The sequence below is a fragment of the Taudactylus pleione genome, unplaced genomic scaffold, assembly GCF_031769625.1.
Source record: "Taudactylus pleione unplaced genomic scaffold, aTauple2 ptg000214l, whole genome shotgun sequence".
Taxonomy (NCBI): domain Eukaryota; kingdom Metazoa; phylum Chordata; class Amphibia; order Anura; family Myobatrachidae; genus Taudactylus; species Taudactylus pleione.
The window spans coordinates 16,599,628-16,615,226 of NW_028284616.1; the positions used below are offsets into that span (position 1 = coordinate 16,599,628).

Below are 15,599 nucleotides of genomic sequence, written 5' to 3' on the forward strand. Positions count from 1 at the left end.
AATTGCCTAGCAGGGCGCCCCTCATGTCATGTGGAGGGGGCGTTGCCTGCACCAGGCACCAGTAAATGTAGTTACGGTGCTGAAATTACCTGCCATCTATGATCTTACATTGACAAAAAACAGTTCCTATATACAGTTATCATTTGAGCAATAGTTGAATCGTTATTAATGGAAGATATGTTCTACTCTACAATGCCATAACATGCCTATAATCTCTATACGAGACATAATTAAGAACAATCATTTCCTCTTCTGAAAGTGGCATTACATGGGTAACTCACACTTGTCTTTTTCTACAGGCTACATTTATCTATCAGCCGTTACTGCATGATGACAAGTGCACAGTGATTGGTAACATCTTGAACCGAGTGAAAACATCTTGAACCGAGTGAAAACATCTTGAACCGAGTGAAAACATCTTGAACAGTGTGATAACATCTTGAACCGTGTGATAACAAACATCTTGAACAGTGTGATAACATCTTGAACCGAGTGAAAACATCTTGAACTGAGTGAAAACATCTTGAACAGTGTGATAACATCTTGAACCGAGTGAAAACATCTTGAACAGTGTGATAATATCTTGAACCGTGTGATAACAAACATCTTGAACAGTGTGATAACATCTTGAACCGAGTGAAAACATCTTGAAATTGAGTGAAAACATCTTGAACCGAGTGAAAACATCTTGAACCGAGTGAAAACATCTTGAACAGTGTGATAATATCTTGAACCGTGTGATAACAAACATCTTGAACAGTGTGATAACATCTTGAACCGAGTGAAAACATCTTGAACCGAGTGAAAACATCTTGAACCTAGTGAAAACATCTTGAACCGCGTGATAACATCTTGAACAGTGTGATAACATCTTGAACCGAGTGAAAACATCTTGAACCGAGTGAAAACATATAAGATCAATTTGAAAAAAATTGCTTTATTGTTGGCTTTGTAACGGGAGAACATGGCACAGCTAGGGTCTGTTACATAAGTAGCTATGGATAAGGAGCATAAAGTAGAATGTTTTTTAACATGTGGGAAAGTATATTTGTACACTTGGCTTACGTACCACTTCTTGGTATTTATTGCGAATAATCGACAATGATCCGCCCATTGATTTCTATTCAAACTCTGTTTAAAGACGGAGTGTGTGGGGTTCTTCCGGGGGGCTGGACGAGAGACTTGGTTTTCTTGTTTATTCTTATTTATTTCATTGTTTTGATGTGTATTTCTTTTATTTAAGTTACAAACCTATATGGCATCACCCCTTCCTGTTTAAAATCATAGAAAAGGATATTTATTAAATTATGTCATGTAATCAAGAGCAGCACTAAGCACCATGGGCTCCATTTAGGGGTTCGAGCAAATCCTTGTGATCACTGATTTTTGTGGGGTGGAGGTATGGGGTATTCGGCCATTCCCGGAAACAGGATGTGTCCGCCCCGTTTTCTGGGAGTGGCCAGCCCGGGAACTGCATGGACGTACGCAGTCTTCGGGGCTCGCATGCTGACCAGGCAGAGTAAGCTGAGGCTTACAGAATATGAACGAACAGGTACATTTGCACACAATGAGAAACTATGCATTGACAAATGTTTTGCACTTTCATTAATGACCTTTATTGATTACAAAATATCTCTTTGGTATAAAGTAGAAGATGATCCAGTATGAAATCTGAGTTGCTACAATGTACTCCAGAACTCTTGTTTTTCTCATTTGATGCAAATTTAGACCTCCATATTACCAGACTGTGCTGCATCTTTTCTCACTACTACCATATTGATATTTCTGTACCCTGACAGCTACTGTATCTGGCACAGAACCTGACCTGGCTTACTGCCTCGCTCCCGGCTAACCAAGTATACAACTTTAATGAAATGCTTTATCATGACTTCCCCACCAGACAACAATCTTTACAGGTGCTACATTCACATACATGTGCCCACAATTCATAACACGCCTTGTTCCTTTTCAGTGGTTACCGTATTATTGTAAGTTGTAACTACAGTGTACACTTGGCAGTCCCATAAAACCTGTCAGAAATGTGTCTTTGTGGATTGGCTAATCCCATTTCAGGCTTTGCAGCATTTTCAGGGCATATTCCAGTCTCTGAATTATGAGTGGAGGACAACTGGTTTGCAGTGCTGACAGGGGCACTGTACAGCTCTGTCTGTCTTGGTCAATGAAACTCAGTAGATAACACTGCTGTCCTCTGCTTAAGATGATCTTTGTTGTGCGGTCATGGTAAAAATTCACCTACCAATGAAGATAAATTATATAGCACATTAATATTAGGGGTCATATGCAAATAATAACTGAATGCCCTGTGTACTACCGCTACATCCCAGTGATGCTATTACTTGTGAATCTGATATGGTTCCCAGAAAGCCACATGCAATATGTTTTTTAAAAAATGGCATAAAATCAATCTATGTAGACTACTTTGTAAAACTAGATTGATTTTCCCATATCTAAATATTCTATCAAAATCATCAGAGATGATGTATATAGTGGGCAGACTAGATGGGCCAAGTGGTTCTTATCTGCCGTCAAACTCTGTTTCTATAGTATGTGAATTGCATAAAGAACTTGTTTCCGCTAAGGAAAATAATGACCTATATTTCATACCTATACTCTAGTGGCATCCAGGCAACAGTGTAAATATTCATGAACTGCATTGACTAGACCTACTTACCTGTAATGTCCTGTTACTGAACAACATGAGCCTGGTCTGTCTTCAGGAAGTGCAGGAGGCACAAAGTCCTGACGTTGGGGCTTGGTGCTGCACGGAGATCTCCACCCTGTAAGCAGAGTTTCCAGTTTAATATGTATTATGGAAGGGACTGTAGACATGACATGTAGCCATTCATTTATCGGAATCAGTCTGTTTAGCCGCTGGTTCAAATCTCGACACAGGAGATCCCGACGCCATCTGGTGAGTACTCCTCTCCCCCCCTTAGAGGCGCCTAACCCTAAAACTCCTGAGGGTGCCTAACCCTAAGTCCCCCCCGGGGGAATGCCTAAACCTAACCCCCCCTTCCCGCACCCTAACCTAACTCTCACCGGGGGAATGCCTAACCCTAACCTTCCCCCCCAAAACCTAACCCCACCCCCGCAGCTAACGCTAAAGACGCCCCGGACTCACCTCATTCGGGTTGTCATCCTTCGGCGTTCCGCCGTCGGGATTCAGATAGGAGTCGGTATTTTGATGCCTGTGAAGTCCCCCGTCGGGCTTGTCGTGTCGGGATATAGACCGGCGGCATTTAGTCCGCCGGTCTATAAACGGCATCCCCATTTATCGTGTTATGTAAAGGGTGACAGCATTGATATAGTGAATAGCTTAATATTTACTCTAATTAAGTATCTAGCCTCTGCTGGTTCCAAATGGACATGCAGAATAGAATTATACTTCAGAGTAGAAAATAGAGGTAAGTTGTTTAGGTGTGTCGTGCCATCAGTTTAACAAACCTATTGTATTGGATCTTCTCACATAATCACTGACATATACTTGTTAAGGTGCATACACACGGGACGATTTGCTCCATGAACAATACCATCCCGTGTGTCCCCGGCAGGGGTGTGATCAGTGTCGATAATGACACTGAGCAGAAACACTGAATGAAGTCAAGAACGATTATCGTTCAGTCCTGGGATACCTTTCTCATCCCCGAACATGTTCAACTTGACATTTTCGTCAGGTTGGAGAGGTTCGGGCGATGAACAATAACTACCAACTACAAGTGGGAGCGCACATTGGTAGTTATCGTTCATCGTTTTAGGGCAGAAGCTGAACGATTTTTTGACAACTGAACGATAACGACATCGTTATCATTCAATCGTCCAAAAAATTGCTGCGTGTGTACGCACCTTTACTCAAACTTCTCATACAATGTGGAATAAAATAAAAATGTTACACAAACAACATGCTTCTCCTATGGCTGCTAAGTCCTCACCTCCAAGATATTTTCCTGCATGTACTCAGAGAAGAACCTCAATATCTTCATCTTTACATCCAACTTGCAGGGCGGACTCCATTCAGGGAATGTAATGTGCTCGTATAAGCTAGTAGAATAACAAACTTTTCTGAAAGAAAGAAGAGAGTGAAAGGATACATCTTAGCCACGCTAAAACCAAGTCATTAAAAATGGCAGTATATTGTTATACTTACTGCAAATGGGGGGAGAGAATAGTGTGTGTTCCGTCACTCAGAAGCACTCCGGTACAGTTGTCTGACAGCTGGTAACCAAAGCCATATTTATTACAGTAATCCACCCACTTGGTCACCCACAGGATGGGGCAAGTTACCTGGTCTCTGGGATCCAATTCACCTGCTTGATGGAAAATGAGAAATCAAAACTAGCAGAAGAAGATAAATATATTGATTATTTAATATTATTTTACAGGTCAGAGGATGAGACCACCACCTCAGCTCAAGCAGCAAATCTTTGTTGGAATATGTCCTATTATAGCCCTTTACAAAATCCCATTTGCATAGTGCAAGGGATGAATTTCTTTTCTATGAAATCTCATTGCCTGATGCCCAAAGATGTGTTGGCGTTTGATCTTATGAGCAGGCATTGTGACAGAAATAGCCACACATGGCTCCATTGCGCATATATTGGCCACTGAAAATGTTCAAAAGACTTTTCGCTAATGTGATAAAACAGCGCCCTGGTCCAAAGTGATAGTGTTACATTACAATACACACAAGCAAATGGCCTAATAGGCCTTCCAACCAGATGGGTGATGTAAGTTCAGCATTGTTTTGCACTAGAAGTGATGCCGGACTTCACTTACTATGTGTAAATGGCAAAGGCCCATCAGGAGAGAAGTATTCTGTATCTGGCATCAGCACTGGTGCATTGTGAGCGATATCTCTTCCTCAAGGCTGTGACACAACGCTGAACTTATATCCTCTATCTGGTACAAAGGCCTATTTGGCCATTTAGAACTTTATTTGTACTACTACTGCTCTATGTCTGAGCTTTTATCACGTTTTTAGTATTGAATATGCAGAATATGTCTGTAAAATGTTTTATTAGTAATTGATCAGTTTTTATGATATTCTCTTTTGAGCAAATTATTCTGGGATAAAACTTACTCAGATTTATCTCTGAAAATATTTGCTTTATTTGTTAGATTTTAGAATTAGCTATTTATTACGTACAGTATCACACTATATTATTATTGTCTTCTCTTTTATGTTTGGAAACGCCTCTTTATTATTGAGAGAAATTATGCCACAAGAGAAGTATATGTACTCTTTCCTCACTCCCCTGTTTTAGCGCTAAGGGCTTTCATACTATTTCTATTGCTTTCACCTGGTATGATGTTGCAGAGACAGTTCTCTAATATAAGTGTGACACCTTCCACCACTCTCTCCGTGACGGTCTCTGTCTGCACTGCAAGAAAAGAATAGCACATAGAGCAAAGCCTGAGCTTCTGACAGAGCAAAGTGTTAAAACATAGCATGCTACAAAGTTATCAAAGTGGGAACTGTAACTGAATGTGGACATGGTGGAAGTAATCAGTTTTCCAATTGATCTTTAATAAAAAAATCTTAATTGTTCATGATCAATTCTTATTCCTAGTGTTGATTGTACCAAAACTTATTGCAGGTGTTATTGAAGGTGCAGGCAGCATATCTCAAAGCCATCACGTGATACTGTATCTTAGTCTGCTCAGGAACTATTTATTTGGTACACACCTAAGTCATACCAGAATGACGAATGCATATAATGGAAAATGAGGATTGTATCCATGTACTAATAATAATTGATTATAAATAATCTGTCATTGTCAGGTAGCAGCCAATGGCCTCCAGCACTTGCCACAGAGCTTCTCTCTGGACATTAGCATAGCACCATAAAGGAGTTGCCAAGAGGATGGTCATAATAAGAATGGGGACTGTCCAAGGTAGATGCCCTGCAATCTCTGTGGATTGGCCAGACACATCTACAGAGATGGCACCTAATGGATTAAGAAGGGTACTGCTGAGAGGATGACTTATTCACACTGATAACATAGGAGACTATAGCAAAGGACAAGCCAAGGAAGGTAAGAAAACTGATATTCCTCTTAGCTTTCGCCTGCCCAACCTACATCATTATATCTATTTCACTTCTCACCAAAACCACCCTATGCACACAATGAGATGTGAGGTAGCGTTATCAAGAACATTCTATAAAATGATAGGTAGAAGCAAGGTGGCGAAAGCAATGCAGTGACAAACAGCTGTAATCTAAGATTATCAAAAATATAGTAGGGAAAGGTTTAAAACATGACACTTAGAAATACATGAGGAGAATAATTGATGGTATCCAGGATTGGATATCTAGGTACTTGATACATACCATTTCAGCTTTACAATCAGCTTAGTAGGAAACATTCTTGATTTCAGTGTTGTCAGAAAAATGCAATATATGATGTAATGTGTATTTACACCATAAATGGTATGTTGTGTATTGTGTTCTAATGTCTGGATTATATATGTGGGTGCATTACATTTCTGACTGGCCTATTTTTATACCTGTTGTTCATACATTTTATGTAAATAAAGTAATTTTCTATTAAAAATGAACAAACATATGCACATTTCTCTCTGTAACCAAACCTGATACCTTACACATTGCTCACAGTAACTTGCACAGTAGGAGATGAGATATAACTGTGAGTCTGTATAATGAAGTATATATAGCCAGCATGGTGTCATACAAGGCACTATTAGCATTATCCCACTTGTAAAACTGGCGCTCACTCTGGGAGGCCGATCTGCTCCTGTGGCTCATTCTTCCTTTCATGAGAATGTACAAAGATTCATGACCAGGTCTTGTTGTAACATCTCCTTTTTTTTCTCCCTGACAAAAGACAGACAAGAGGTCTCTCCAAATGTGGAAAACTATGCCTGTAACACATGGCATCTCCAGCTACCCTCTTCTTCATACCTCACACATCTTATCTGTATTGAGAGACATCAGACTCTGCGTTGGGACAATCATGGAGCTATTATGTCCCCCTGCTTCTGGAAACTCTGAGAAAGCATACAGATACATAGAGATTAATGAGGGCAAACACAAAGGATGGTTTTATCCAAATGTGATATTTTGACGTTGTATAATGTTATTATGATATATTTAGCAATGTTGTTAATTAGCAGGGAATGCATTAGTTTGATTATATTTGCTCCCTTCTTACTATAATATATTTAATGACCTGCACATATTACTGTATCCATTGTTATCATTTGATAATGAGACCTGAACTATACAATAAAAGTCTAATACATTTTAATAACTTTTCAGTAGTGCATAAATGTTAACAGCTGAATAACTATACAATATATGTATTTTTTAAGTCAACCTTATAACTAGGGGTGTGCACCGGCCACTTTTCGTGTTTTGTGTTTTGGTTTTGGATCTGGATCCTTCTTCGTGTTTTGGATCTGGATTGGTTTTGCCAAAACCACCCTTCCGTGTTTTGGGTTCTGCTCCTATGCTATTATTAACCTCAATAACCTTAATTTCCACTCATTTCCAGTCTATTCTGAACACCTCACACCTCACAATAGTGTTTTTATGTCCAAAAGGTTGCACCGAGGTAGCTGGATGACTATGCTAAGCGACACGAGTGGGCGGCACAAACACGTGACCCATCTAGGAGTGACACTGCAGTGGCAGACAGGATGGCAGTTAGAAAAACTAGGCCCCAAACTGTACATAATGCAAAGAAAAAAAAGAAATGCAAGATGGAATTGTCCTTGGGCCCTCCCACCCACCCTTATGTTGTATAAACAGGACATGCACACTTTAACAAATCAATCATTTCAGCGCCAGGGTCTGCCACACAACTGTGGCTGAAATGATTGGTTCGTTTGGGCCCCCACAAAACAAGCTGGCAATTAATGTGTCCCTGCACAAACTGGCTCTACGGAGGCAAGATGTCATCCTCATCCTCCTCATCCACCGATTCCTCACCCTCTTCAGTGTGTACATCCTCATCCTCACAAAGTATTAACTCGTCCCCACTTGAATCCACCACCACAGGTCCCTCTGTACCTTCTGGAGGCTGGTCTCCCTGGAAGAGCTGATAATTCATTTTGATGAACATCATCTTCTCCACATTCTGTGGAAGCAACCTCCTACGCCTTTCGCTGACAAGGTTCCCGGCTGCACTAAACACTCTTTCGGAGTACACACTGGAGGGGGGGCAACTCAGGTAAAATAGAGCCAGCTTGTACAGGGGCCTCCAAATTGCCTCTTTTTCCTGCCAGTACAGGTATGGACTGTCTGACATGCCTACTTGGATGCTGTCACCGATGTAATCCTCCACCATTCTGTCAATGGTGACAGTATCATATGCAGTGACAGTAGACATGTCAGAAATTGTTGCCAGGTCCTTCAGTCCGGACCAGATGTCCAAACTTGGTCCTGCCTGCCCTGCATCACCGCCAGCGGGTTGCTTAGGATACCTAAGTTTTTTCCTGGCAGCCCCAGTTGCGGGAGAAAATGAAGAAGGAGCCGTTGACGTGTCACGTTCCGCTTCAGCTGACAGTGTGTTCACCAGCAGGTCTTTGCACCTCTGCAGGCTTGTGTCGGCCGGAAAGAGAGACACCACATAGGCTTTAAACCTAGGATCAAGCACGGTGGCCAAAATGTAGTGGTCTGATTTCAACAGATTGACCACCCTGGAATCCTGGCAAAGCGAATGAAGGGCTTCATCCACAAGTCCCACATGCCGAGCGGAATCGCTCCGTCTTAGCTGTGTCTGAACTGACTTCACGTGTGGCAAGTTCGAAGGGCTGGAGAACCTTGCACAACACGGAAATCATTCTCCACTGCGCTTGAGTCAGGTGCATACCCCCTCCTTTGCCTATGTCATAGGTGGATGTATAGGCTTGTATGGCCTTTTGCTGCTCCTCCATCCTCTGAAGCATATAGAGGGTTGAGTTCCACCGCGTCACAACCTCTTGCTTCAGGTGATGGCGGGGCAGGTTCAGGAGTGTTTGCTGGCGCTCCAGTCTTCGGCACGCAGTCGCTGAATGGCGAAAGTGGCCAGAAATTTTTCGGGCCACCCAAAGCGTCTCCTGCACGCCCCTGTCGCTTTTCAGAAAATTCTGCACCACCAAGTTTATTGTGTGAGCAAAACATGGGACGTGCTGGAATTTGCCCAGATGTAATGCCCGCACAATATTGGTGGCGTTGTCAGATATCACAAATCCCCAGGAGAGTCTAAGTGGGGTAAGCCACTGGGCGATGATTTCCCTCAGTTTCTCTAAGAGGTTGTCGGCGGTGTGCCTCTTACTGAAACCGGTGATACACAGCGTAGCCTGCCTTGTAACGAGCTGGCGTTTCTGAGATGCTGCTACTGGTGACGCTGCTGCTGTTGCTGCATAAGGTGATACATCTACCCAGTGGGCTGTCACAGTCATATAGTCCTTAGTCTGCCCTGTTCCACTTGTCCACATGTCCGTGGTTAAGTGGACATTGTGTACAACGGCATTTTTCAGGACACTGAGGACACTTTTTCTGACGTTTCTGTACAGTCTCGGTATCGCCTGCCTAGTGAAGTGGAATCTAGACGGGATTTGGAACCGGGGACACACTACCTCCATCAATTGTCTAAATCCCACTGCACTAATGGCGGATACCGGACGCACGTCTAACACCAACATAGCAGTCAAGGCCTCAGTTATACGTTTTGCTTCAGGATGACTGCTGTCGTACTTCATCCTCCTCGCTAAGGACTGTTGGAGGGTCAATTGTTTAGTAAAAGTAGTGGTGTTCCTACTTCCTCTCTGGGATGATGAACGACTCCCAGCAGCAGCAACAGCGGCAGCAGTAGGCGTAGCAATGCTGGATCCTCCAGAGGAATCCTGGATAGGAGAGTCAGTCATGCCAGTGACATGGCCTGCAGGACTACTTCCGATCCTGACTAAGGAGGAAATTGACGAGGAGGGAGTTGACGGTGTGGTTTGCAGGCGCTTGGATACAACAGGACAACGGGATTTAGGTGTCCCTGGACTGCTTACGGTCTTAGCCAAAGTTTCTGAACTTGACAGTAACTTTTTATGAACGCGCTGCAGGTGCCGTATAAGGGAGGATGTTCCTAGGTGGTTGACGTCCCTACCCCTACTTATTTCACCTTTACATATGGTACATATGGCAAGACAGTTGTTGTCCGGATTTGGATAGAAATATTGCCAGACCAAAGAGGTGGAATGTTTGGTCTTCTGCCCAGGCATGACCGTGATGGGCTTTTTCATCCCACGGACAACAACTGTCTCCCCCGGAGCCTGATTTAAACAAACCACATCACCATCAGAATCCTCCTCGCCAACTTCCTCCTCAGCGCCAGCTACACCAGTATCCTCATCCTGTTGTACTTCAACAGTGACATCTTCAATTTGCATATCAGCAAGTGGACTGTGGGTGCTCCTTTCAGCACTTGCAGGGGGCGTGCAAATGGTGGAAAGAGCCACCTCTTCCCGTCCAGTGCTGGGACGGTCAGGCATCGCAACCACCACCACACTTGGACTCTCCTTGGGGATTTGTGATATCTTCTTAGAAAGCACAGTTCTTCGCTGTGCTTTTGCCAGCTTAACTCTTTTGATTTTTTTAGTGGGAGGAGGGCTTCCATCGTCATGTGAAGCTGAACCACTAGTCATGAACATACTAGGGATCGACCTTAGCCGTTCCTTGCCACTCCGTGTCGTAAATGGCATATTGGCAAGTTTACGTTTCTCTTCAGCTGATTTAAATGTCTTTTTCAAGGTCATTTTCCTGAACTTTGCCATTTGGGATTGTATGTGCCCTCTACTATGACATTGGGCATCGGCCTTGGCAGACGACGTTGATGGCATGTTATCGTCTATGTCATGACTAGTGGCAGCAGCTTCAGCACTAGGAGGAAGTGGTTCTTGATCTTTCTCTATTTTATTTTTATCGGAGAAAGTTTGGTCCTCCATTTATGTTATATCGATTTGATATATACGTGCGGCTAAACACAGAAAATAATTTTTTTTTTGGTTTGGACTGGAGTGTACTTTCGGGGGTTACAGCACCCTTAACGGTCAAGCCAGCCGGCCCTTTACTTATGACACAGGCGCACGCTTGGCACTACTTTGTTGATGCACGTGCGGCTACTGCGCACTCAATTCACAAACACAGAAAATAATTTTTTTTTTGGTTTGGACTGGAGTGTACTTTCGGGGGTTACAGCACCCTTAACGGTCAAGCCAGCCGGCCCTTTACTTATGACACAGGCGCACGCTTGGCACTACTTTGTTGATGCACGTGCGGCTACTGCGCACACAATTCACAAACACAGAAAATATATTATTTTTTTAGCACTTGGGGGGAGCACCCCTGATGGACAGAGCACCCCCTGGACAACACTACAGCACCCCTTTAGGACTGGGACACTGCACAGGACTTTGGAGTGGACACAGCCCCTATGGAGAACTGACTGCACAACACAGTCCAGCCAGCCCCTATGGACTTTGAAGTAGTGGACACAGCCCCTATTAACAACAGCAGCACAGCACAACACAGCCAGCCCCTATGGACTTTGAAGTAGTGGACAACAGCAGCACTACACTACACTACACTACACAGCCCTAACTCCCACCCTCCCTCTTCACTGTCCACAGCCGAGTGAGAAAATGGCGCCGACGCGGGTACCTTATATAGGATCCAAAACCTGCGAGACTCGGAAGGCGGGATGATGACGTTTTGCCTCGATTTCAGATCCGAGTCAGGCGGGAAAAGTCGAGCCTGATTCGGATCGGACTCGGATCGGGGGGGCTCGGGGGGGTTCGGATTTCAGAAATCCGAACCCGCTCACCCCTACTTATAACGGATCTGAATTTTTTACTATATAATTGTGCTTAGGACAAACACATACATAGGCTAAGAACTACAGTAGTTTATTTATCTGATTGGTTAATTACCAGACAACTGCAGGTTGTTGTACTATTTCCCCCACCTCTTGGAGTGCTGCCCCCTCCATCAAAAAAGAGCAAGTTTGTTATATAATGCTCCAAGTGAATTAAGAGGAAATATTAGAAATGATCATTATTATTCATTATACAGAGAGGGCAAAGGTACTATTAATATAAACACTGTATGCTATAAAAAGAATGCCAGTTGCACTAACATTTCTAGCATAGCACAAGCATTTGTACAAGATGAAGTTAGTATGCTTAGCTATCTATAGCTGGAAGCTGACAAGTTATATACCTGTGCATAAGGATCTGTATAATACTCCTCTATATAAAACTTTAGCTGCCTTTCTGAAGAATCTGGTGAGGTGGATGGAAAGCGACAGGGTGGGAGCTGTGTGGCAGGTGGTAGATGAGAGCTTCTCGGGTGTGATTTCCTGAATACAAGAAAAGACTCAGTGATGATAAAAGACTCATTTTATGCTTGTCCTATGGCTTTCTATTAGGTTACATACAACTTAGTAAATACATCCCATTGCACGGGTGCAGCATTTACATGTAGCTGCTTATGACAGCCCTCCAAATATGTACTGTAAGGGGTATATTTACTAAAGTACGGATTTATACAAGAGGAGATGCTGCACATAGCAACCAATTAAATTCTATTTATCATTTATCTAGCACCTTCTAGAAGATAATAGCTAGAATCTGATTGGTTGCTATGGGCAACACCTAAACTTGTATAAATCCCCACTTAGGATAGTGAGTATACCCCTATCTCAGTACACCAGTGAGGCCGTTCTATACCTGGGTGAAGAAATCATGGGCCAGGATTTCCTCTATACATGGCCTATTGGTGGGGCAGCTCACAAGTAAAGAGATGATTAGTCTTCTGCCATTAGATGATATGTAAGACAGTACAGGAAAGAATCCTTCTCGGATGAAGTAATACATCTCTTTCTGTGACTGGGCTCTTAAAGGGGAATATTCACACAGCATTGTGTACCTGAATGTGACAGAGTAGAGCTGTAACTTCCCATAGCTTAGTATTGTGTAAGTACAACAGCACATACCCCCTCGCAGAGTCTGCACTCTATACAGAAACAACATAAGCCACCTGTGTACCAAATCCCATATTGGGTTGGTGTCAGATCTGTGTTTTGTAACCAGCAGTGTCAGTAAAAGCAGCAAATATCTATTGATCATCCCTATCACTACAGTCTATGGCATATGCTATTTGCTGGACCTCTAATGTTTCCAAAGCTTCTATAGCTTACTAAGGCTATATGTTGTGTTTTCCCCTAACAGATAAAACTGCTGAAGGTCCAGGACCACTGAAATGAATTATAAATGCTGCAGCCTATCAAACACAAGCTGTAAAAGAAAAAGCTGTTAAAAATGACTAAAGTACGGTGTGAAGTAACAATGTGTCCCCTAGCTGATCCAACACACACAAACACATGACAATGCTGCTAAAGAGGTTTGTAAGCAGCACAAGTACACAACTTCTAACACACAAGTGTGAGGCCACCACGAGAATGAAATATGATGCTACTACTGTATGTCCATAAATATAGCTATAAGTGGGAATGCCGAATGCTTTATTTCATATATCACAAAGGTCCTGATTCAGAGCTACACGCAATGCTGAAGGTCACATACCTGAGCAACTTTTGATGCTGCGCGTGTGCGAATATCCCTGATATCTCCTATGGCACTTGTGTTACACACCATGGCCTGATTCAGAGATGGACGCTAATGCGATTTTCATGCAGATCGAGTGATTGTTTACCATCGCGCATGCGTATAAGCCGCACTGTGAGTGACAGGCTGTCAGCATTTGGGGTTGGTGACGGGGGGTGGTCTGAGAAACACAGCCATCTGTACGTGTAAACACTATTACATGGGCGTGCATAAATTATCCACTGCGAGTGTATACGCAGCTCTACATGTCTGAAGAGCTCCCAAGGCAGCGGCTGGTCAGACCTGCCGCAAGGCCAAGATGGCTACTCAATGTGCGTTGATGTTACCGATATTTACACAGGTTTGCGTCGTTGCACGCAGGTAAGAAGGCAGCAGTGGGCGTCTATGTTCAGGAGATCTTTGCAGACATTAACATATTTTTGCAGCTGCAATCGTACAAGAACGCTGTTGCAATCACATTAGTGTCCATCTCTGAATCGGGACTAGCGAGGGTGGTTCTGGCGGAGCATGAGCTCCAGGTGCAAAAATGGACAGAGGGTGCCATCCGGGGTTCCGGATGTCATGGGTGCTACTCAGTATGACGGCCGCCTTGTTAGTTTTATCTCGGTTTGTTTGCTCTATATGCTAAATAAGTTACGGATCTGAGATCCGTTTCTACATTTCATGCTCTCTCAAGCTGCCCAGATTGCCTCCCATCCGGCCCTCCCTTCTCTGTGATTATCATCTGTCACCTCCCCTTTCCTGTCAGATTAATTACATTCACTTCTCACCTCTTTAATTCCCTCCCTTCTCTACCATGTGATTGGCTCTTTGCCCCTGTCCACTCCTTTCTTATTGGCTTCTGTCACCAACCCTCTCTTTTTCTTATTGGCTTCTGTCACCTCCCCTCTCAGATCGGCACTTTCCTCTCTCTTCTTTGATCCCCTCCATCCTCTCCTCATTCATTCATTGTGCTTCAATGGACTTAAAAGTGACGCATCTGAGGTAAAGTCCTAAACTTCAATTATAAGGTATTAGATTAAACAAAGGCACTGCTTTGCTATTTAAAGTAATTAGATGTTCCCAGGCATGACCACAAAGTGTTATTTGAAAGGTCTTTTAAAAAATATTAGGAGACCTGATATAATAATAATGGTGGCAGGCAGAACATGAATAGTAGTACTCACATTAATATAGGTGCAATGTATATTTGCTAAGTAGTAGCATAGCTGAGAAGGGAGCTTCCCATAGGTGTTCCCACATCAGTGATAGCTGCTTGGGGCAGTAATTGCAGTAATAAGCTTTGCACCCTGTGACATTTCACTCTTGCACATATATTTTATCAATTTAAGTTAAATGATCAGAATATATAATACAATCTCCTCTATTGACTAATAACAATGATTCAAAGGAGATAAAAGTCAGAGCCTAGGTTCTATACATAAATAAAGCAGTGCCAAAGGAGCTACTCCTTAATGTCCGACAGTGCCTCACCAAAGCATTCCATTCCCCCAATGGTACCTCACTGCAAAGTGTCAAACTGCCACTGTTTGCTCTTTTTCTCTTCACTTCAGTATTCCCCTACAGGCTGGCCATGCCCAGCTGGCACATTTCAGCACAGGGAAGGGGGAGGCGGTATGACATGCACTTTCTCTGGGCGCCATGGATCCATGCTACTCCTCTGCTCTGAATCAGGCCCAGTGTTCACACAAAGGCGCTGTTGCTAATAGCTATGGAGATGCATGGTATCAGAAATGTTTTGGGGCACCATCTTATGGACGTGTTATGAGAGTGTTGTGGGTGTGTTGTGAAAGTGGTTGCTCACATAGGCGTTCAAATAGACGGCCATACACAGACGGAGAACCTGCCATACCACATGTGCAAGTTTCCATGGTGAAAGATGCACCATAGTAAGTGCTTAATAATAAGTGCTGGCTACCTGGCGCTACAAGCAGACAAAGGACATTAGCAAACATTATGT

General features: G+C 43.2%; 1 pseudogene; it reads right to left on the bottom strand.

The window, feature by feature from the left end:
* Positions 1–1,409: 1,409 nt before the first annotated feature.
* Positions 1,410–15,599, bottom strand: part of LOC148517640 (serine/threonine-protein kinase PLK2-like) — an 83,085-nt pseudogene continuing 68,895 nt past the window's right edge.